This window comes from Rousettus aegyptiacus, unplaced genomic scaffold, assembly GCF_014176215.1.
Source record: "Rousettus aegyptiacus isolate mRouAeg1 unplaced genomic scaffold, mRouAeg1.p scaffold_m13_p_10, whole genome shotgun sequence".
In the NCBI taxonomy this organism is placed as follows: Eukaryota; Metazoa; Chordata; class Mammalia; order Chiroptera; family Pteropodidae; genus Rousettus; species Rousettus aegyptiacus.
This window is the reverse complement of record NW_023416285.1, coordinates 16,477,486-16,500,405: the sequence shown is the minus strand read 5'-3', so window position 1 is coordinate 16,500,405 and position 22,920 is coordinate 16,477,486. Positions and strand designations below refer to the sequence as shown.

The window sequence follows — 22,920 nt, the reverse complement described above, 5'->3', positions numbered from 1 at the left end:
TTAGGTGAATATCTCAGAACTCTTTGTGCTTCTGGTAAGTCCACCACCCCCACTTCCCCTCTAATGCTTCCACCCTCATCTCCAATATCTGTTGTATTAGTCAGTACTCTCTAGAGAAACAGAATAAATACGCTCTATAGTGAGGAAATGGCTTACGTAATTATGAAGGCTGAGAAGTCTCAGAATCTGTAATCAGTCAGCTAGAGATGCAGGAGGCGTGATGTGCAGTTCCAATCTGAGTCCAAAGACATGAGAACAAAGAGAACCAACTGTGCAAACTCCAGTCCAAAGGCCGGCAGGATTGATACCCAAGAATAGTAAACGTTTCATTCTGAACCAAAAGGCTGGAAAAAAATCAAAGTTCCAGGTCAGTCAGACGGGAAGAGTTCCCCTTTATTCAAGGGAGAGGCAGCCTTTACATTCTACCTTGGTGTTCATCTGTCTGGCTAAGGGATGCCCTCATTAGGAAGGCTAGTCTGCTTCACTCAGGCTATCAATTCAAATGTCTACTTCATCTAGAAACTTCCTTACATACTCAGAATAATGTTTGACCAAATATATGGGAACTCTATGGTCTAGTCAAATTAATACATAAAATTAACTATCATAAGTGCATACTTTGTAACCTTGGCATCCATATGCATCTCTTTGAACCACATTTCATCTCTAAATAAAGAAAATAACAAGATCATAATTCTACCTAACATGATACAACTATCCTGAGTACAACTGAAAATCACTACCCACTTCCTCAGAACAGAAGGTAAAGTCCTTGAGTGATATTGAGTGATATTTATTCTTAACTTAAATAATATGTTATAAAATTAACAATACTTAAATACTATTATATACAGTCAATACATCTTATATTGCATGATAAGAGAATAAAAGAGGAAAAAACAAAGATATTTCCTATACACATATATAAGCACATATTCATAACAAAATGAGGAAATAATTACAGTCCTTATATCTGTAACTGGTCCTATGATCATAGCTGGCATTCATACTTGCTCATTTCTACTACACATGCTGTATTCCCTTTGCCTTCAGTGAGCACTTCAGCTACTCATGGAATCTTTACTTGGATAGGTGACCCAAACTTTCACTCCTAAAGGGTCAAGGCCATTAGCAGTCCTGCTTAGATTGGGTGGCTGAATTTTTCACTGACCCTAGTCAAGAGGCATGGTAATACTGAGATGCCCTAATGGACCACAGACATATTCTTCCTTACCTCCACTGTTTACTGGTAGTCCAATTCTTCCTCAGTAGTCAGTCAATCACTACAGCAAACACTGTCACTCCCTTCTTTGCCTGTTGATTTAGACACATGAGGAACCCAAATTGTCCTGGTAGCATCTTAGATTCCAGTTGAATGGAATCATTATTATGCCCTCTAGAGGAAGCATTCTTCCTTTTGCAGCTAAGACCTCTAGGTCAGCAGAGCATACAGTCATGGAAATAGAAAGCAAACATTTTGATTGGTGAGTCACTAGGGGTGACAGTGGGCAGTACCACTTTCATTTCCACCTTTTGCTTCCTAGCCCTGTGAATCCTAGCTATGAGAGAAATAATGGCAGAATCAGAGCATACATGGTCATATACAGTCTTTCAAAGTCTTCCAAAAAACTTTGCCCCAGCACTGCAGTTAGTGTCACCGGTGGTGCTACAATGAAGTCTTCAAAAAGCCATTCTAACATTCTGTCAAGTTTAGGATGGTGAGGAACATGGTAAGAATAGTGAAGCCCATGAGTATGGGCCTATCACGGCATTTCATTTGCTGTGAAAGGAGTTCCTTTATCAGAAGTAAAGCTATGGAATACCGCCACAGTGAATAAGTCATACTGTAAGTCCACAGATTTGCAGAGTTGGCAAAAGCATTGCATGCAGAGAAGATAAATCCACATTCAGAAAAAGCATCTGTTTCAGTAAGAACAAAACACTGTCTTTCCCATGATGGAAGTGGTCTAATGTAATTCTACTACCAGACAGCGGACTGATAACCCTACGAAATAGTGCCATGCCAGGGACTTAGTTTTGGCATCTGCAGCTGGCAAATTGAATAGTTAGCAGTGACCATAGCCATGCTGCCCTTGGTGAGTAGAAGTCCACGTTGCTATGTGTAAGCAAACCTACCACCACTGCTACTTTGTTCATGAGCCCATGAGCAATGACAGAGGTGGCTAGGAAAGGGGTTAACTGGCATCCACGGAATGGAATGTCCTATCTACTTGATTATTAAATACTCTTCTGCTGAGGTTACCCGTTGGTGATCATTCACATGGGACACAAATATCTTCACTCTTTTGCTCAGAGAGATGTATCAAAATGCCACTTGCAAAATTTCCTTTTAATTAATTTTTCAATCATGTTTCTTCTATACCTCTGACCATGTAGTGAAACTATTGGCCACAGCCCATGAATCAGCATACAATTGCATATCTGATCATTTCTACTTCTAAACAGTGATTCTTTTTATAGGCAAATACGACACTTAAGAGAAATCCAGAACTCCTAGGTCATATACCTCATACCCCACATCAAAATCCCTTCCTGCTCAGTTTATGTCTGTGTTTCTTATCACCATCTGACATATGTAGTACTTATCTAGCTGTTAATCATTATTTCTTCATTATAATATAAAGTTTATGATGCAAAGAATTTATGTTTTATTTTTGTTCACTGCTATATTTTCAGTATGTAAAGTTTGGCGTATAGTAGTAATTCAAAAATATTCACTTAATAAATGAAACTTACAGTTTTAATATCTACTACCGTTCTCCGAAAGTCCCAGTGCTTTCTGTTTTAAATCTTCAAGAGAAAGAACTGATTATCCCAAGATAATTCTTTGAGTCAGATGCTCATCTCGTAGCTTAGTTCTCATCCATGATACTCAAGTGCCTATTCTGAGCCGATCAGTTTATGGTCATAATTAAAGCAATGGTCTACATAGCGCCTAGAATGTAACTAATTTCCAGATAGTTAGGTAGATAGTTTTCAAGAATATTCTGTCATCAGGTAAAAACAAAACAAAACAAAAAAACCCCCAAAAAACTCTACACACACACACACACACACACACACACACACACACACACACACTTAAAAAATACTAGTTGGCAATTAAATATGTCTGTTCCATTCTACTCTATGTTGAAACAGCCCCAAACTGTTATTTAAAAAAAAAAAAAAGGCCGAGGAGGGCTAGTATCATCTTAAGGGTTGGTGACAACCATGTACTCAGGTGCACTTATCTTTCTTAATCCAAAATGAGGGTCCTTGCAGAACCCTTAAAAATATTGAAACTCTAAGAATTAATTTAATGATGGATATCTTCAATAAATTCATTAATTTTCTACAATTAATTAAATCTGCCAGCAATTAGACAGTTTAGGACAAAAAGGAAAAGAACAACATTTTGACTTGATAATCCTTTGAATAAAATGAGATTACTTCTTCCAGGTATCTAATAGAAACTTATGAAAATAAAATACTAACATAATTAATAGTTATTTAGATTAATTATTTGGCTAAAGTCACCTACGAATGTGTAGGGCAAAAATTTAGAATACTTGTACTTTCAGTATTGATTGTAAATAAAAAATAACAATTATAATTTAAAATTAATAGAATTAAAATAACACTTTATTCACATATTCTTGCACTTAGGATTGATGAAATAACTAGCAAACACATGAATATTTAAAAAATACTAATACATCAATTAGTCATTTCACTATTTAAGATATTTTCAACATTATTTAAAAAAAGATGCAACTGAAGGTATAAATAAGACACATTTATTGAATACTTACTATGTGTTAGGTACAATTCAATGAACTAAAGAAACAGCAGAGATAAAAACAAACAAAAATCTTTACATGAAACCATTATTCTTGGGATGGAAGTGGCAAGTAGCTGATGACAGATAGATAGACGATAGATTGATTGATTGATGATAAATGATAGATGATGATAGATAGATAGATATAAATAGGCAGACATTATCTCCAGAGAGCATTAAGGATATTGAAAAAATAATGTAACAGGATATGATAAATGAATAGACAGTACTTAGTTTGCTTTTTTATATAGAATAATCCAAGGAAATTTCTTTGATAAGATTGTTGAACAGAATTTGCAAAAAATTAAAGCATGAAGGACAAAGATATCTGACAGAGGTGACTTCCAGGCAGAGAAAACGGTTCAACAAAGATTCAATCACTATGTATTAAAAATTTTAGTAGAAGACCAGAAATAATGAGATCTCAATATAGGTGTTAAGAAGAAGGATAAAGAGTTTTTCTCTTAAGGTATATAATTCTGAAGAAATTTCTAAATTCTCTGTAATGGGAATTGGGCACAAAAGGCTTGTTAATATGAAGATTAAAACCAAACCAAACCAAAACAAAACAATTAAATCTCATTTTATAGTCTAAAATTTTAAAAATATCAATTATTTAAAATGTTTTTGAAAATTTAATAAAGTACAGTTTTTTAATGGGTGATAGTAAACAAGTAATACATGTTCCTTGTTATAATGGGGTCTAAAATATAATTGAGAAGATAAAATATATACAGATGGTATGTAACTCAAAACAAAACTATATGGGTGCCACATAGTCTCTCTCTCTCTCTCTCTCTCTCTCTCTCTCTCTCTCTCTCTCTCTCTCTCTCTCTCTCTCTCTCTATATATATATATATATATATATAACAATTTTGCTAAGACTATAATGAGATCACATGAAGCAAAGTTAGTCATGACACAGTATATCAGGGACAAATGATAATGTCGAATATTATCAGGAGAACGTAGGCTATTTAAGGATTTTCTTGAACCAATCAATTACAAAAGGAAAAGACAATATAAATACATTCATTCATTAAATCTATTTGTGCAGTGTCAGGAATTGCCTTAAAAGTAAGAGATATTTATGAATTTTTTATAGAAATTTTCATAAACTTTTAGAATTTTTTGTTTAGGAATTAATGAAACTACAGGAAACTTATTTAAAAACCATATAAATTTAATCCCCACATATGGTTATAAAGAGTAAACAAACAAAGAAAACAATGAACAAGCTTAATTGTAGAATATTTGCCTATATAGATTAAATCAAGTTCATGTAAACCTTGAAAATACACATCTGAATCCAGAAGTCAGTGTAAATTCATGGGTAGCTTTCTGTGTCTGCCCACCTCTCCACATCTGTGGGCTCCTTTATGGGAAGAACCAGATAATAGTTACTTTTGTATCTACATGGTCTCACCACAAAGTCTGCACAAATGGGCCTTTAAGATGCTTATTGAAAAAATGAATGAATATAATAAATCTTACAGTGAAGCTAAAAACTAATCTTGATTTCATATGATAAATCCTTACTTTAATTCATTCCTTTAATTATGTGAAATAATATCTCTCTGAGGTTGAGAGGTTTTCAAATGAAAACTTTCATCCAGCTCTCACATGTCAATGCTTTCTACTGTTGTCTGAAATAAAGTAGAACGACAAAGGCTGGGATGTGATATTTGCATCTTGGATAAAAAAAGAAGATAGGGGCACAAACTTGAGATTTTCTTTTGTTGAGGGATTTTTAATAATTAAAAAATATATTTTTGGCTACTTTTAGGAAAATAATACTCATACTATTCTATATATGAAGATGGATACTAAGCAGGTCCAAAATTATTTTTAGCAGAACTAAATTTATACTGGGATAAAACAAACATTGGTAGCATGACTAGTAAATTCAAAGTTCAATATTAGTCATTGTAGACAGAGTAAAGTATAAAAATCTCTTCACTAAAAAAGCCGTTTTTTTTTTTTTTTTTAAGTAATTTGGCAAAGCATTGTCTATATTGGGGAAAATATAAGTTAGCATATAACAAAATGGTCATATTTTTAATGGAATTACCAGGAGATACAGAAAAAAATTAATATTACATGTTTTAGACTAAAGTATTTGGAAAAGACTGAATACAAGAGATGTGTTTATTTGAATTTTAAAGAATAATAACTTTGAGGAGGAAAAACATCAAAATATATGCATAAGAAAAAATCTCTCAATGGTAAACTCCAATGTGGAAAGGATACACAAATGTCTCTATATGGTCATATAATCTATACTAGAAAATATTTTCAAACTGTGATATGTTGTTTACCTCAAAATTCTCCCTCCTACATTATGTTGATTTTGGCCCAGTGTATTTATAACAGATTCCTGTATGGACATATAATAGAGAGAAACAAGCTGGAGAATTCAGCTATTCAAAAATTCTTAACTTGTTTTTCTAGACATGGGAATACATCAATAAACAAAGAATGCCTTCCTGACCTATTGGAGCTTATATTATGACAAGGGTTGGAAAAATTTTTCTGTAATGAGCCACATAGTAGCTTTTCGCGTATTACATTTCTGTTGCAAATACTCAACTCTATCATTTTATCACAAAAACAGCCCTAGAAAATACATAGTTTTATGAGCATGATTGTGTTCCAATATAATTTTATTTACAAAATCAGAAGTTGGGCCGGACATGGCCTATAGGATGCAGTTTGCCAAATTCCCTTCTAGCAGTACATTTTATAATATGCTAGAAGGTGACGTCATAAAGAGAACAAAACAGAACAGGTTAGAGGAACGAAGGGAGAAGAATCAATCAAAATAGTAAATGAGATAGTCAGGGTAGACCTCATTAAGAATGTACTATACGTGAAAAAAAATTAGGAAGACGAGGGAGGAAGCCATGCATCCATCTGGTAGAACTGTTCAGGTATGTGGAATGCCCAGTGCCCAGGAGTATACCTGGTTTGCTTGGGGATGAGCCAGGAGGCCAGAGTTTTTGTAATGAGGTGAACAGAAGATGCAGCCAATGGATTTTAATATGCCAAGACTGTGAGGTTCTTTATATGCTAACATGCAACGGCTTAATTTTACTTTGAAATAAATAGGGAGCTCTCATTTATAACTATGTATATAATAATAATTATGCACCATTATTCATTCATAACTTTATGTTATAATTGTATTTGTTTCATACAATTGCTTAGGGGAATAAATTAAATAATATCAGTAAATAATTTAGTACAACTAGTAGATAGTAAATATTCAATAAATACTAACTGATGTTATTTTTGGTGTTGTTTGGTATCATTACTAATATCACAGTATGTATGAAAGTAAATCTGGTGAGAATAATAAATATACATTGGGTCTGGAGGCAAAGAGATGACTAAGAAAGTGATTATTTTCTTTCTCTATCTTGGTAATATGTGACTGGGTGGTTACTAGATTCCTATAATAAATACTTGCAAAATGAAACAAGTATTTCCCAACCTGTATTTGTGCTCACTTGTGACATAACTTTGAAGCCCCTCCCATTGACTGATAAAGTTCATTGTTCCATTTATTGAATATGGACTGGTTTTGCGACTTGCTTTGATTTGTATAAAGTAGCAAAAGACACTTGCCAGTTGTAAACTAGGCCTTAGAATGCTGTGATCTCCTTATGAATAAGTCCAGGTTAGCCTAAAGAAGAATGATAGACATGTAATCTCTCCATAGTTCCAGACAAGAGAGACCGCCCCAGCCCTCAACTGACTGGAAATACGTGAGCAAACCCAGGTGACGACAGCAGAGATTTACTGATATCAGCAAAACCATCAGCTGACGCATAGAATCATGAGCAAAATATATGGTTTTGTTTTAAACTACTGAGTTTTGTACAAAGCAAAGAATAACCAATAAAGCTAATAGGTAGCTTATGAACTTCTTAAAATTGGGAAATAAAAGACTGGGCTCTAATGAACAGGGATTTTAAAACTTTTGTTTTTTACTTAAGATTTACATCTCAGAAAATCTCTAGCCCAGCACCAAATTACACGGAAAATGGAGCTCTGGACAATTTAAAAGGGAGAATGTAGAAGTTAGTGTATTATCAAGGTCCTTGTGAACAATCAAGAGAAAGACTCAAACATTGTCATCTTCATATAAGATAAATAGATTTTGCCCAATGAACTTACTTTATATATCGTGAATCTCCTTTCTTAATGTTTTGTTATATTTCTTTTTTATGGTAATTTTGGTAACTACACTTTTAAATATTCCCGTGGTAGTTGAAAAAGTAAAATTAAACCATCCAGCAATGGCTTGAGACATTACCACAGAATGAATCATGGAAACATTTATAGTTTTTATGTATTGATTTACAGACTCAAACATGGATTTATCTATATAAAACTTTTCTATTATTGAGGCCAATGTACTGATAGACAATTTGCACATCTTTCTGGCTAATGAGGAAGGAAGATACATTACTCATCTGTAGCTTATACTATCTTTTAAATATCTATTTTACATATATATGTAAATATTTTTTTTCCTTAGTTTTGTGTACACAGAAACTATGCTTTTCTGGATTAAAGTATTCTAAGGGATTTTAGGTATAAATATATAGTTCTTCTCCATGTGTTCTCTCCTCATGGTGGTCGTAGGGTAGGTAGTAGGGCTTCTTATATAGTAGCTCAGGACTCCAAAATCTGTGTCTAATCAAAGAAAGGAAAAACTCCATTGCTACTCAGTTTCCAGCCTCTGAACTCACTCAGATTTTATGGGCAAAGAGTTATTTTCTAGGCAGAAATAGCACAGTCACAATGTAGAAAAACATATGCATGGAAGTTACTGTTGTGGCTTTTCCTGTAAAATATTGCCACCACAGTAAACAGTGAAATTAATCCTAATATTATAAGTAGAGATCTCTTTCTTTCTGTACAACTGAAGTAGGAAATGCTTCTTCCAAGAGTAAATTGAATATTATCAATAGTTCAAGATCTCATGTACTCTTTTCAAATAAATATGTATTTTTTTTTAATTTTAATTTTATGGCTACTTTGAGAGGCTCTCAGTGGACAGTAACTAACCTAAATCTTATTTCAGTATTATAATACTTTCTAGATACTTGCACTAGCAAATTACCAAGCTGGTCAAAAAATGCCTTTAAACATATTGGAATAAGAAAACTAGATACAAGGTAGACCATAGATTGCTTATTGAAATACCTTTATCGAAAAAAATTTTAAAAGTCCACATTTCAATTAATTTTAAAAACATTCTACTTTCATGGTGGATCTTATAATTGCCTTGAGTATCTGAAACAGCACTATTATTTTTCAATCATGAAAAATACTTCAACATGATAATCATTTTATGAAGTTTAAAATATGTAAAAAATGGGGACAAATTAAGATGATAAATGTAGCATTATTTTACAGTTTTCTCTTTTTCAGTTATTTGGCAAATCATAAGTGCTGCCAATTACAGCATTTCTCATGAAACAATAAAACAAAAGTGCCTTCAAAGGAAATAATTCTAAATGTACTATTCTATTTTTTAGTTCAGGAAAGGTACTATTAATATTATATATGGAAAAATTTTGACTGTTTTCAATAAATACACATATCAGCATAAACATGTGTCTTGATTATGAAGATATTTTAAAATAACTTAACAGTAATATCTTAGCACTGTTATTTCTTATCACTGAATATAAGCGTAATTTCCTGTGTTTCCCAGAAGGAAAACACTGTCATAACAGAGGTAAATGCTTTTCAGTGAAAGGTTTATTATAAAATGTTGCAAATTATTCACAATTCGAAATCTCAATCAAATAATAAAAGGCTGTGTTTAACTAAGTCTTCACCTAACTCAACTTGAACATTTTAGTATTATCAGACTAGAAGTTCAACAGGGGCCACGATTTTTGTTTGCATTAGTCACCGAAGCATCTCAAGCACCTAGAGTTATGTCTGTTCTACAGAAAATTGCTGTCACAGGTGTTTCAGGTACCGATGTCACATCCCTTTGATCAATCTCTACTTTTAACTAAGCTGTGCCAAAATGTACTGATTCACTTTGGCTATCAGTATCAAACCGAAGTATATCTGTGAGTTTTTTCCCATGCGCCCCAGGACCTTCCCCAAGGCTCTGGGAGCTCGGGACCCTGGTGAAATTTCAGCCCAGAAATGCGGGGACAGCTCTACAATGTTAACAGATGAAAACTGTTGGATAATTTTCCAGACTTTCACCTTTCAATTGGATGCTTCCGGAAGGCACTCAGTATATTTCTGAATGAAACACTCTATCAGCAAAGCACATGGAATAGCCTTCCAAATAAAAGACTTCACCCAAGTCTTGGGGGAAGGGCTGAACTAAAGCTATACAACTACATATACTTAGTAAAGGCTTTGTTTTTAAAACAAGGGTGGTAAGTCAGTTATTTCAATTACATATGATCCCCTTCATTTTTGGAATGTACAGTTCTTGTCAAAGTTGGGACCTTCAAATTCACATAAAAAACAAGTTGCATAAGATGCATACTCTAATAACTGCAGTAAAACAGTTTGGGATAAACGTTTCTCTTTGCCCTTTTAGTGAAGAAAGATGTTAGAAAGATGAATGGTTTAGGAAATTGGCAGTTTTTTCTTTATAAGGTATTTGGCAAATCACATTATACAGGTCAACTATCTAGCCCTTGAATGTAAATTAATGATTTGGTGTCTATCAGACAAATGAAAGTATAATTGCTACCTCCAATTTCCCATTTTCATAAATGTGTGTTTTTTCCCCATTAATGAAAGCAAATATTAATTGGATTCACCCTTTTTCAGGAACCAGGATGTATAGATGGTACCTACCTGGTTGGTCAATTGCTTTCACCTCTGGGTATATAATCCCTTGGGAAGCTCTGAGAAGCCTAAGAGATGTGATTTAGGACAAACCATCTAGGGAGAGAAAGAAAAAAACATCGATCTTTTGTTCCTCATGTCTCCTTAATCACAGTTACTCCCCACGGAGCTACACTTTCACGTTACCTATGCTGACATCTAAGTCATTTTCCATTGAGGACCACCCCTGTAGCACACGAAAAGTCCTACGACTGAAGGAAGTAAACTGTGTTTTAGATTGAAGTGAGGTATTTCAAGATGTACCCAGATGAATTCTGTTATAGTACCAATGACGGAAATACAGGGTAAGGCTGTGAGTATTCAGTGTACTACATAAGCAATAATTGAGATACGCTCCCTTGCAACTGTTAGGTTTCCTCTTCATGTTGCCTGAATTTTATATTTGGATATTTTGAACATATTTCAGATATATTTTTTTCTCCATGACACCTTGAAATTAGTTTCTTTTTGCACAAACATTGGATTGTAAAACCCATATATACGAGATCAGATGATGTGTTGTTCTCTACTACATCTTTATTAGGTAAATTGCATGTACTTGATATAGTTTAGCATCTGATTAATTTTTTAAAATGCAACACATGATTTAAATTTCATATTTTTACCTGAAAAGGGAATGAAGATATTTGTAAAAAGGCTGAGAATGCCCTACCTATAAACATTGCAACATTCATCTTATTTTTCTTTGGATTTCTTGTACTTAAGAGGCTAAGAGACCTTTAAAATTCTCAAATAATCACCGTGACCAACCTGACGAACTTGAGTAGCTTTCTAGAAACACTGCTGAAAAACACATAGTTTTATAAAGTTAAATCATTTTTATTTTTATTTAAAAAAAAAAACTTTAAGTAATTTGGTCCAAAATTTTTTTCCCTCAATAACGAACCATTTATCTAGGTAACTATTAAAGCTAATCTAATTGTCTTCATTTTAATGCTGCACAGCCCGTTGGCTTCATTTATTTTTATTTCCTTCTGCAAATAAGTCTTTATGAATAAGTCTTTATGAAATTTTACTATTAATAATTGTGTAGATTTAATAAAAATGGTACTTATAGCAGTTTAAACTGCTATAATCCTCACAAAGAGATTTTCTTGATAAATTAAGTGCCTTTGAGTATTCCAAGAATGCTTGACATAACCAAAGTAAGAGATATGAAGCTCAATTTAGTTTAATAAATATTGTCGAGTATCTACAGCCACTCAAATATTGAGTTAATAGATATAGCCGCTAGGTAACATATCTCATCTAGTAAACTGTACTCAGTATGTTGATACAAGTAATCAGGTTATTATTTTTTTCATCAAGTTTCTCTGCCCTGTTAAACCAATAATTTCATAAAGATATAAACACTAATATTAAACATTTAACAACACAGGAAACCTTTAAAACATCTTGGTTGTTGTGGTTATTGAATTATTGCATAGTAATTAACTTTTCACTTGTACTTTATTTTTATAACTGATGTGATCCCCTCACCAGACCTTGTTTCTAAATATACCTAAGTAAGATTATTAACTGAAATTAGTACAGAACAATAAGGAAAAAATAATTCCTCTTCATGTCTTCCTAATAAATCTCCAAGTTTCATATTAGGAGACTGTACCCCATTAGGGCAATCTTCATTAAGAAACATTTTACGTAGGAAGATCAGGTGCTGTAGGCATAAAAACTAAAAACTAAAAAATAAAAAAGTAAAGGATTGTAAGCTGACAACGTCCTTGCAATCTATGAGGTCAACCAAGAGTTGACTCGCCTAAAAAAAAAAAGAATAATAAAAAAAAATTTTGAAATGTTTTAAGTAGAAACCCCTATTTTGCTTCTTCCTTTTCTCTTATAATTTATCTCATAGAAAAATATAGGGGGGTAGGGAATGGAAGGTGAAAATTCTAATGAATTTTCTAGCTTAAAGAGTTGAATTTTAGGTTAAAATTAAGAAACTAGTTTACAACTTTCCAAATAATAGCAATGGCTTAGTAAAAACAATAGAAAAGATTAAAGTCCTTAAACTTGTTTTTGGTAGTACACAAGAGCCCTATTAAAACCGAAGTGAGTCAGAGAGGAAAGATTGACACTAATATATAAGTGTATCTGACAAGGAGAAAACTCATCTATAAACCCCGCGGTAGAGGTTGCCGGTGCCCATCAGTAACGGTCCTTACACCCGACCTGGCTGCTGGACAAAAATGCATGGTCTCTAGCGCTCTCTAGGTATGATCATGTGACTAAGTTTTTGTCAGCGGGCAATACAATGTATAAGTGAACCTGATAGGAGTCCTTCCAGGACTGTCCCATAAAAACTTTCGTTCCAGAATTCTGGTTTTCTTTTTCCATCTGTTGACTGAATGGGGAGGACACTAAAAGACATTTTATAGGGAAGGGCACAAGATGGAAAAGATTTAGTCCTGTATAGGACAGAGCCCTAACCCTCTTGGTAACCCTTCCTCCTGTGTTATGATGTATTAAAGAAGAGATGTGTTTTTATTATGATAAGACAGTGAAATATCAGAAAAGATTTGTTACTGCAAATAGTATAATTTGGACTTCTCTGATCAAGATGTGCTTAGATGTCAGTCTTTTGAAATTCGTGTGTGGAGAGCATGTATCTTTGAAAATTTTCCTAAAGTCTCAAATTTCAAATTCCTCTGGCCTCAAATAGGCTCTTTTTATCCATCTCTCACAGATAACCTGTAGAAAGATTGGAAAACAAGGAGGATATCAGGACAGCCGTGCCTGTACAAATTCATTTCTACCAGCTCTCTTTTAATAATATGGAAGGTAAACCAAAGGCAAATAAGAAAAAAGCATGCCCAAGTGATTCCTTGCCTGGGGGTGCTAAGGGCAGAATGCCATACATAATCACTTAGGCAAGACAAAAGATGTTCTTTTATGTGGCTTTTTAAATTAAGGTTTGCACAACACAGATGCTTCCTATGATTAGGTCTTGGCCTCTTGAATGCTAAAAGGTTGCATTTGATCTCTATAAGGATGTTTGATTAAAATGAGCAAGAAGAGTTCCCTGTTATAGAAGACTATTTTGGCTGAGATAAAATTTTGGGGCCTCTGTTTTTTGGAGGTTCAGGTCATTGAATGTTGGTTAATAACAGAAGCTGGCTCTATAGCTGGCAAATAACATAGATTTTCACAACTTAAAAAGAGAAATAAAAACTAAAATCACATCATACTACAGAATGCAAAATCCTTGAGGCCTTAGAGGAAGATGCTACCTTCAGTTTTCAAAATAAGAAATGACATTGATTTCAGGAGAATTAACTCAAGCTTTCTTCAATTCTTAAAACTTAAAGCTAAGAGACCTTTTGAGAAAGAGTCTAGCATTATATTCTGTAACAACTGACATAAATTAAAAGTATAATTACTAAATCTTAATTTAAAAAATGAAACAAAATTCGATGTGTTTTAACAAATTGAAACATTTATTTTATTGTTTTATGCAAATGTGTTAGAAACCAGGTTTTTATTTTTACGAGGCATATATTTTTAAATGCCATCTTCTTTGTGTTACGAGCTCAGTAAAACCCAAGCACCCTAAATTTAGAAAATCAAATTGAACTAACAGAGCCAAAGGAAAGAAAACCAATTTAATAAGTAAAATTGATGTTCAATAAATAAATTCTGTTACTGAAATCAGGTAATTTATGGAATATATGGATATAAAAATATGTTAATTTCATCTAACCAGGTAAAATTCAAGTTAAATTTGACTTAAAAAAACAATGTAAGGTAACATGGCACAATGAACTACTTTTTATTATTTAGCATTACATAAAATATATGATATGACAAAAAGATGTGAATCTGAAAATGAAGATAAAAGAGGGAAGACATACGATGATAATTTTGAATAGAAAGAATGTCATAGTTCCAAGACAATCATTCCTTATTCAATTGCAGAAAATGACCATGACTGTGATCGTTTATCATGTAAACTTTTGTATTAATCACTGTCTTCATGCTACATAATCATATTTTCTACTGAAGTGGAGAGATTGACTAAAAGCCACAAAGACAGTCAACAGTACTACTCTTTTAAAATGAGGTTTTAGTTTTTTACCAAAACAAATAAAAATTATTATATCTTTTATATTTATCAAATGAGGAAATTATAAAGACAAAAATTTTAAAAAATGTCTTACTATTTTTTAATTTTGTATTTGCAAGATTTTCAGCCTAAAAATATTGCAACAAAAGAGCTGCATATTCATTATGGTAATATGACTTGACAATGATTAGTTTATCCAATCACAGTATAATAAAAGTGTGGAAAACCCATACAATGGACCCAAATGCAGAAAGTCTACTTGTAAAGGTAACAACAACAAAAAAATCTTGCTTTCTTATTACCCATAAGCCAGCTACATTTTTCTTTTTAAAGGTCAATCAATGACAGCATGAACTTTTTCTTTTCCAATACTGAAAAGCAGCAATAAATTGCTTTCACTATACATGGTGGGACTGTATACTCTTGGATAAGTTTTAATTCCTAAAATCACAGTAAGTGACCTTCTTTATAATATCACAATTGTTTGTCTGGTTTCAAAGATAGTCTTGTGACAATATCCTCAAATTTTCACAATTCTGATATTTCTTGTCAAGTTGTCAGTTACAAAAAGAATTTACATTAAAGTAGATTTTTCTCTGAGAACTGGGAGTTAAAAGTTCAAAAACAATCTAAAATGATAGAGGTATCTATAAAATCCAAATCGTGTCATGCAGATTTTTTAAAATTAAGATGGGTAAACACTTCAGGAAATTGAACAGAACAAATATATACCTGATACATTTAAACTTTACCAAATAGAGTTTGTAATATTCTGTTTCCAATGGGCAGACTAATTCTTCTTATTCCTTGGTCACATCACATATCCTTATAAATAACATGTGGTGAATACAATTTGTAAGATTGATACTATCAAATCAGCACCGACTATCTGAAAACACACTGCAAAGGAAATTGCACACTACCTAGGTCAGAGCTGATAAAGAGTTTACAAAGGTAATTTAGCTTATTTATTGGTAGATGTATTGTCCTTAAAAGAAAAGATTGTGAGCTAGAATCCCAACTAATCTTCTGTAAGTTAATTTCCCCTAAGGTGAAATTGCTTTTGGGCGATTTTGATCAGGTCCTTTAAAAGTTTACTCCAGTGATTGTTAGATATTATCATGCATCAGAATTGCTTATGGAACTTTTGATTATACAATGGATACCTGAGCCCCAAAAGCAAATTAATGAATCTAAAACAACTGGGGTTGGAGAAGCAACATAAGGTTTTGAGGAAAAAAATTATCTCACTGTTGATTCTTCTTTCACCAAAATGCTAACATTCGTTCATTAAAAATAATATAAACAGTATTATGTTTAGGACATTCATTCATCTTCCTTCATATGCTCTGAAAAAAATCAAAGCCAGTAAGAATTTTTTTTGACTCAGTTTTATAATCAGACTTTTCAATTTATTATAAACTGGCTTTCTGTTTGCCCCAAAGTTCGGTCTGATCCTGGTTATGAGGGGGCCACAGAGAGAGAAGTAGAGGAAATAACACAGGCTTTTGAGACAGATGAACTTGGCATTTAAATCTTTATTCATCTATTTCAAGCTGCACAAACCTTTGCAAATTATTCAACTTTTCTGAGACTAATTTTCTTCAAGATAATAATGTTTATTGGGTAAAGTTGTTATGATAACTAAAGTAGATTATACATATATATTATATGATGATTATATATATATGTATGTATACATACACACACACATATATACACACTAGCTAACACAATAACTGCAACAGTCACTCAACAAATAGTAATTTCCCCTTATGTTTACTTTATGTTTTTCTCTACCCTTGGAAGTAGAACTAATCATGCATTCCAGGCTTCATATAAAAACGATCTCATCACAAAATTAAATTGTTTACTTTTTCCCTACCAAATATCCATTTAGCTTGCTCCCTCACTTTCTATAGGAATTTATTAAAATGTTAGCCTTTAAGTATGAACTTCTTTAGCCATCCTAAATCTGCACCCACCACCTCCTTCTCTCTTTTTTGTTATTTTATTCATATTTTTGTTACTACCTAACATTCTAAATATTTTACTTTGTTGTGTATTTAGTAATTCTTTTCTACTTAGAATGTAAGTTTATAAGAGCCAATGATTTTTCTTATATCTAGCACTGATGTATTTGCAGGACCTAGAAGGATGCTCGCATATGACAATTACTCAATGATATTTATCTAAGGAATAAAAATTGACAACCAAGAACCACAGCATTTCATAAATTGAAGGTTGGCTTGAGGTCCTGGAAGCCATGGATTACATTATACCAACAATATTTTATAAAAAAGTGTTTTGCAATTTTCATGTGCTTACAACTCATCTAGATATCTTCTTAAAAATGAAGATTCTTATTCGACAGGTCATGGGTGGTACTTGAGATTCTGCACCATTATCAAATCCAAGTGATGCCGGTGTTGGTCTTCAGACTTCATACTGAGCAGCATGCTTTAAAACTATTGCAGATGCAGATTTATCAAAGTCACAGAAAACAATAAAGAGAATTATGTCAGAATATTCAAGTCAATTAAAGACCGCTTTGTTGTCTTTCAAAAACCTGTGTCACTTTTAGTTAGAGTTATAATTTGGATTTTGCATGGATAAATGCCCTGTTACTTATTGAAAACTTCCAGACATTAAGGCAATCAATGACGGGGAGAAGGATGCTGCTAGTTGTTGCTCAGGTAAGTCTTCAAATGTTGGGGCTCTATGCGTGACATTCAGCTTCCTATCAATTAAGTTTTGGCAGGCAAAGATGTCAGCTGATTTCTACTAGTCATAGTTCCCTCTCTGTGGGCATCGTGATCAGTCCCCTACTACACGGAACTTTCTTAAAGACTGGAAAGCTCAGCAAATGAGAAAAAGGACAGAGAGTATTCCAGGATTCTAAATTCAAAAGCAGAAAAAAAGAAGAGGTAGAATTAAATTTCAGAGTATTCTGTTGTTATGTATGTGATTCATTCAGAAAAAGATGGAAATGTTTTGTTGGTGATAATGAAACTTTAGTTCGAAAGTGATTGACAATAAGTTTTAAGTATAAATGTTAAGAGACTCTATAACAAGTTTAAAATTATTAGTATTTTAAACTCATATTTAATCAAAATGGATATTTATATGTATAAATTTAAAAACTTAATGAATTGAATTATTTAGAAGAGATTATGACTACTTTTCACATATTTGACATCTTGTGACTAAAAAATGTGGGTAAGTGGGTCTTTTGAGCACGAATTGATTTTTAAGGTAGATGAAAAATCCAATAATAATTAAATCTGTTTTTTTCTTTAATATTGATTTTCTTAAATATTGATGTGTTTACCTAATAACTTAGTCTTTTGAGCTATTATAAGTCAAGAAAAGAGGTCCATAGCTAACCTTTAAAGAGCAGACACTTTATCCACATCTGCAAGTCTCCAAGTATTTCACATATGAGGTTTTGAATTCAAAGAGGCTGAGAAAATAGTGACATTTAAGCAATGCTAAAGGTTAGTGTGCCTGAGCTTCCAGTGGAGTAGTTCAGCTAAAGGAACTTGGAAATTATACTATAGCTATGAGATAATGTGGAAGTATAAATAAGAAGGGATACATATTCCTGGTACAATATCACAAAACCAGAAAATATTAAATTGCCTAATTTATTTTCATAAGAAATGCAACCTTTTGTAAAATAAGGGGGTGGGGAGCGTTTATTTTCTGAGATTCCTTAAGGCAAACATATGTCTTTCTATGCTACATCCCCAGCAGACAGAATCTATAACTGTCTACTTCCTCTTATTTCTGTTTATAACAGAATATTTCTGGAGGGAAGAGAATAGTACCCTTTCTTCATACTTTTGTATTTCTACGTGCTAACAAATGCTCAAGATTACATAGTCCACAGCTACATGGAAATGAATGTACTGTATTCTTTCCACTATAGAGTCAACATCCCTTTAGTTTTATCTTTCAGGCTTTGCACACAAGTAAAAGTGATTTTTTCTTATTTGCAGCAAATTCACAGTCCTCGATCCATACTCAATTTTAGCTTTTCAAATGCTATTTTTATGTGTAATAGTAGGGATGAATCATGATACTCAATCTCAAGTATGTAGGTTAACTTCTCATCCCATGCTTTCTTCTTTTTTTTTTTTTTTTTTTTTCTGGAAGAATGCTTGATCTCAGCCTATCCCATTATACTCTAAGGTTGGGGTTATGCCACGATTATGAAATCTTAGCGCCAAAGCCTAGGTAGGTAGAGGTGATGAGGGCACTGGCTTCTTTATAGGGTGTCTGTCTACATCCATAATCCTTAGTTGTGCAATGCTTTATTTCTGGGAACTTTGAGATTTGCATGTCTCTCTTTTGTCAAGCTACCCTGGTCCCAAAGCTTCATGCCACAGTTGTTTACTTTCTCATATCTTACAGAATACCTGAGATCTAGGAAATAAGTCATGTGTCCCTGGTATTCAGAGCGCCATGCAAGAATTTTATATGTTCTTCTCCCTCATCTAGCAGAATCTTTAAGCCTGCAGAAAAGTTTGTATCCTCCTTTTTAAAATAATTCTCTGATATATTCCACAAATTTACCTAAAAATATCTAGCATGATATCAAACATGAATTCAGATTTTTGAAACTAAATTGTCTCCAGTGCAAGAAAGCTTATGTTTGCTCTCTGCTGACTGGATAGAAGGGACATGGGAGAGTCATGGGTGAAAAATAATAATTTAATATGATCTTTAATATAAGTCACCCATGTTTTACTTATTATTTTGTATTATATCTTATATAGTTGACATTTTTAAATTGTTATTTTTCAATTACAGTTGACCTACAATATTATATTAGTTTTACATATGCTACAAGGTACATTTGGGCTTTCTCCAATTCTACAAAACTATAGGAAGTAAATACTCAATATCTACATACATAATACCCTAATCTTTCATTCCTAATAGGCATTTGACTTTGGATCAAAGAGTTGCTTTTGATAGTATCATATGAGTTTCCACAGATACCAACTCATTTTAAGTATTCTTACTCTCTTTACTGTATTCCGTAACAAAGGCTTTCTTTTATTTCTTGAAACTACTAAACTACTCTTACTACAGAACTCACAAACTTGATTATTTACTTCCTTCATTGACTATTTAATTTCCATTTCTCGTTCTGATTCATCTTGATCCAAGTATTACTTCCTGAAGGAATCTTCTATGCCTTACCTAATTAGGCCATGTCTTCATTTACACAACTTAACCAAGTGGCCACTTTACACCAGTTTGCATGACTATTGGATGAATGTATGCAACATCCAGGAAGCTACAAATTTCATTAAGTCAGACTTATGTCTGCATTTATTATTGCACACCTATACCCTATCATGTAATAAACAGCATGAGTCTGGCATGTAATAAACAGCAACAAACACTTAAAGAAATGAATTATTTTCTGTTAACACATCATATGTTCTTTTCACATAGCACTTATCAATTAGTTTATCTTGATCTTCATTATGATTATGTTTTATTTGTTTTGCCTTCCTTTATTCCAGCTTCTTCAAAGATACTAAATTTTGTGTATATTTCCTCATGGAATCAGGTATAATATCTGGTTGTAGTTTATGGAATCAGGTATAATATCGGGTTGTAGTTTCACAATACAATTTGTAAAACTTTAATGCAAGTAAGTTTTTTTAAAATAATTTACTGCCTATATATTTTATGTAAGTTCAATAAGGAAATATAATTCAATTTATATGTAAAATATAATTATTCAAAATAAAAGCATCTCAACTTCAAATTTTTATTTAAGATAAAATGCGAACAACTATCCTGTTAATGTAGTATAATTTGTTTTGCATTTTATTATGACATAAAATAATATGTCCTTTGACTTAGAAAATGACAGAACAATGAAAAAATCAAGAATAATTTGTTGGAGACTTATAAAATGAAAACAAATTAGAGTCAGACTTAACTATATAGAATGTATTACCAATGATTCAAAATGTCTGCACCACAGTAACTCATATAAGTAGGAATCTGTTTTTTGACAAGCAGCCTAACAATACCAAGGGAAACAAGATTTTTAACAATTATAGTGTCTTATATTGTACTATTAGATACATCTATTGACTTTTTAAAGGTGTTGACAGTCACAGAAAAACCCAGAAGGTGCAGGTAAAAATAGCTCCTTAAAGTGGTCTAAGGTCATCTCTGAAAACGTGAAAGCTAAGTAGTAAAAGCAGAGCATTGAAGTACATTTTTAGAATCGTCTGGCCATTATACTTTTTAAATCAGCTTATTATCATAAAAATCATCTTCTCTTAACATTATATTTATGTATTTAGTTAGTTTATTATTATTTTATTTATACATTTAGTTTGTTTATTATTTTTAGTTTGCTGGAGGCAATTTGCCTAATACCATGCCATTATCTGCCCATGAATTTATTTGAGGCAGAGTTAAAAATGTCTGTGAATAAGGAGAAAAGATGTGTCTTAAGGCATGTTCTTTTTTGGAAGGACCTGGCCCCAGTGTACTTCCTTCATTTTTCATCCTGGGTGTGGGTGTGCAGATATGCTTGCAATCTTCTCAAGGTCCAAAACAAGAATGGAATAGATATTAGAGCATGGGCTCCTGATTTCATTTGCATCTTTAACTCCTTCCAAATCCATAAAAAGGAAAAAAGGTTGTCTTCACCCTGTTTCTATCTTGCCCTGGGTAAGTTAATAGGACCTAAGACAGACTGGCTGGCATCTTGACAATGTTACTTTTGTTAATTTGGGAGTCAAATTTAAACATTCACCTTCTGTTTTATTCCTATTAAAAGGTCCTAATAAAACCACTGTCCCCAGAGCCAGATATTCTCCTGATATACTAGAACATAATCTTCATGAAGACAAGGGCTTTGTCTTGTTCAATGATTTAAGTCTTCTTGGTCACCCAAGTATAGTACATACACCCTGTTCTCTTACTGGGCATACTCATTTGTTCCCCATTCCCCACCCAGACACAGTCACATGACTAACTTAAGCCAATCGATGAAGACAAAAGTGACCTGTGTCTCTTCTAGGAGAAAATATTTACTGGTTGTAGAAGACCAGTATTCTTTACTTTGCTTCAGCAATCATGGAGGGAGGCTGGTGTTGAGATGGTGAAGTTATAAGATTAGCAAAGCCTGAGCTGATGCATCATTACACACTAGACAGGTGCCTGGGAAATTTGCAAAGTGAGAACTGAACTTTTGTAGTGTTAAGCAGCCACAAAGATTTAGAGATTTCTTGTTGTTGGTGGTGGCGGTGGTGGTGGTTTTACAAGATAATATAGCATATCCAGTCATTACAAGGGTCTAAAATAGTGCTTGATACATAAGCATGTGTCACTTTTTCACTGCTGCATAACAAATTGACATACGCTTGGTGATTTAAAGCAGCACTAACTTATTAGCTCACAGCCGATGAGTCAGAAGTTCTGACTTATAAGGTTCTCTGCTTAGTATATTACAAGGGTGAAATGAAGGCATTGATCAGGCTGAGTGCTCATCTGGAAGCTCTAGGAGAAAACATCTGAAAACTGCTTCTTATTGAAAGAATTTGGTGCCTTGTGGTTACAATACTATGGTGCTTATTTCTTTGTTGACTGTTAGTCAGAGTCACTCTCAGCTCCAAAAGTTTACTCCATTATTATGATGTGACCCTTTCTACAAGTCAGCAGGAGTGCATCAAATATATCTTATGATTTGGATCTCTGAACTATTATTTTCTCTGGTTTTAGATGCATATTTAAAGGGCCCATGTGATCAGATCAGGCCCACTTGTATAATCTTTTTTAATTAATTCAAACTGAACTAATTAGTACATTTAATTGCATCTAAAATAATCCTTTTGCCATAAAATATAATATAACCATAGGAGTTATATCTCATCATACTCATAGGCTCCATCGCACTCAAGAGAACAATGAGATTACATGAGAGAGAGGGTCTTTGGGGGTCATCTTAGAATCTTGCCTACCACGAAGCCCTTGGAGATGTTTTGTTGGATGAATAAATGAATGAATAATGAGAGAATAGGTATAACCATGTACAGATAAATCAAAGAGGGAACACACACACGCAGACACACAT

General features: G+C 33.0%; 1 long non-coding RNA gene across 1 annotated transcript in view; it reads right to left on the bottom strand.

Annotated features, from left to right (window-relative positions):
• Nucleotides 1-205: 205 nt before the first annotated feature.
• Nucleotides 206-22,920, bottom strand: part of LOC107504003 — a 147,827-nt gene continuing 125,112 nt past the window's right edge. Inside the window, exons 2-3 of the long non-coding RNA XR_001595345.2 lie at nucleotides 10,694-10,780; nucleotides 206-344 (exon numbers count right to left, since the gene is read on the bottom strand). This is a non-coding gene — a long non-coding RNA (uncharacterized LOC107504003). The remainder of the gene's footprint in view (nucleotides 345-10,693; nucleotides 10,781-22,920) is intronic.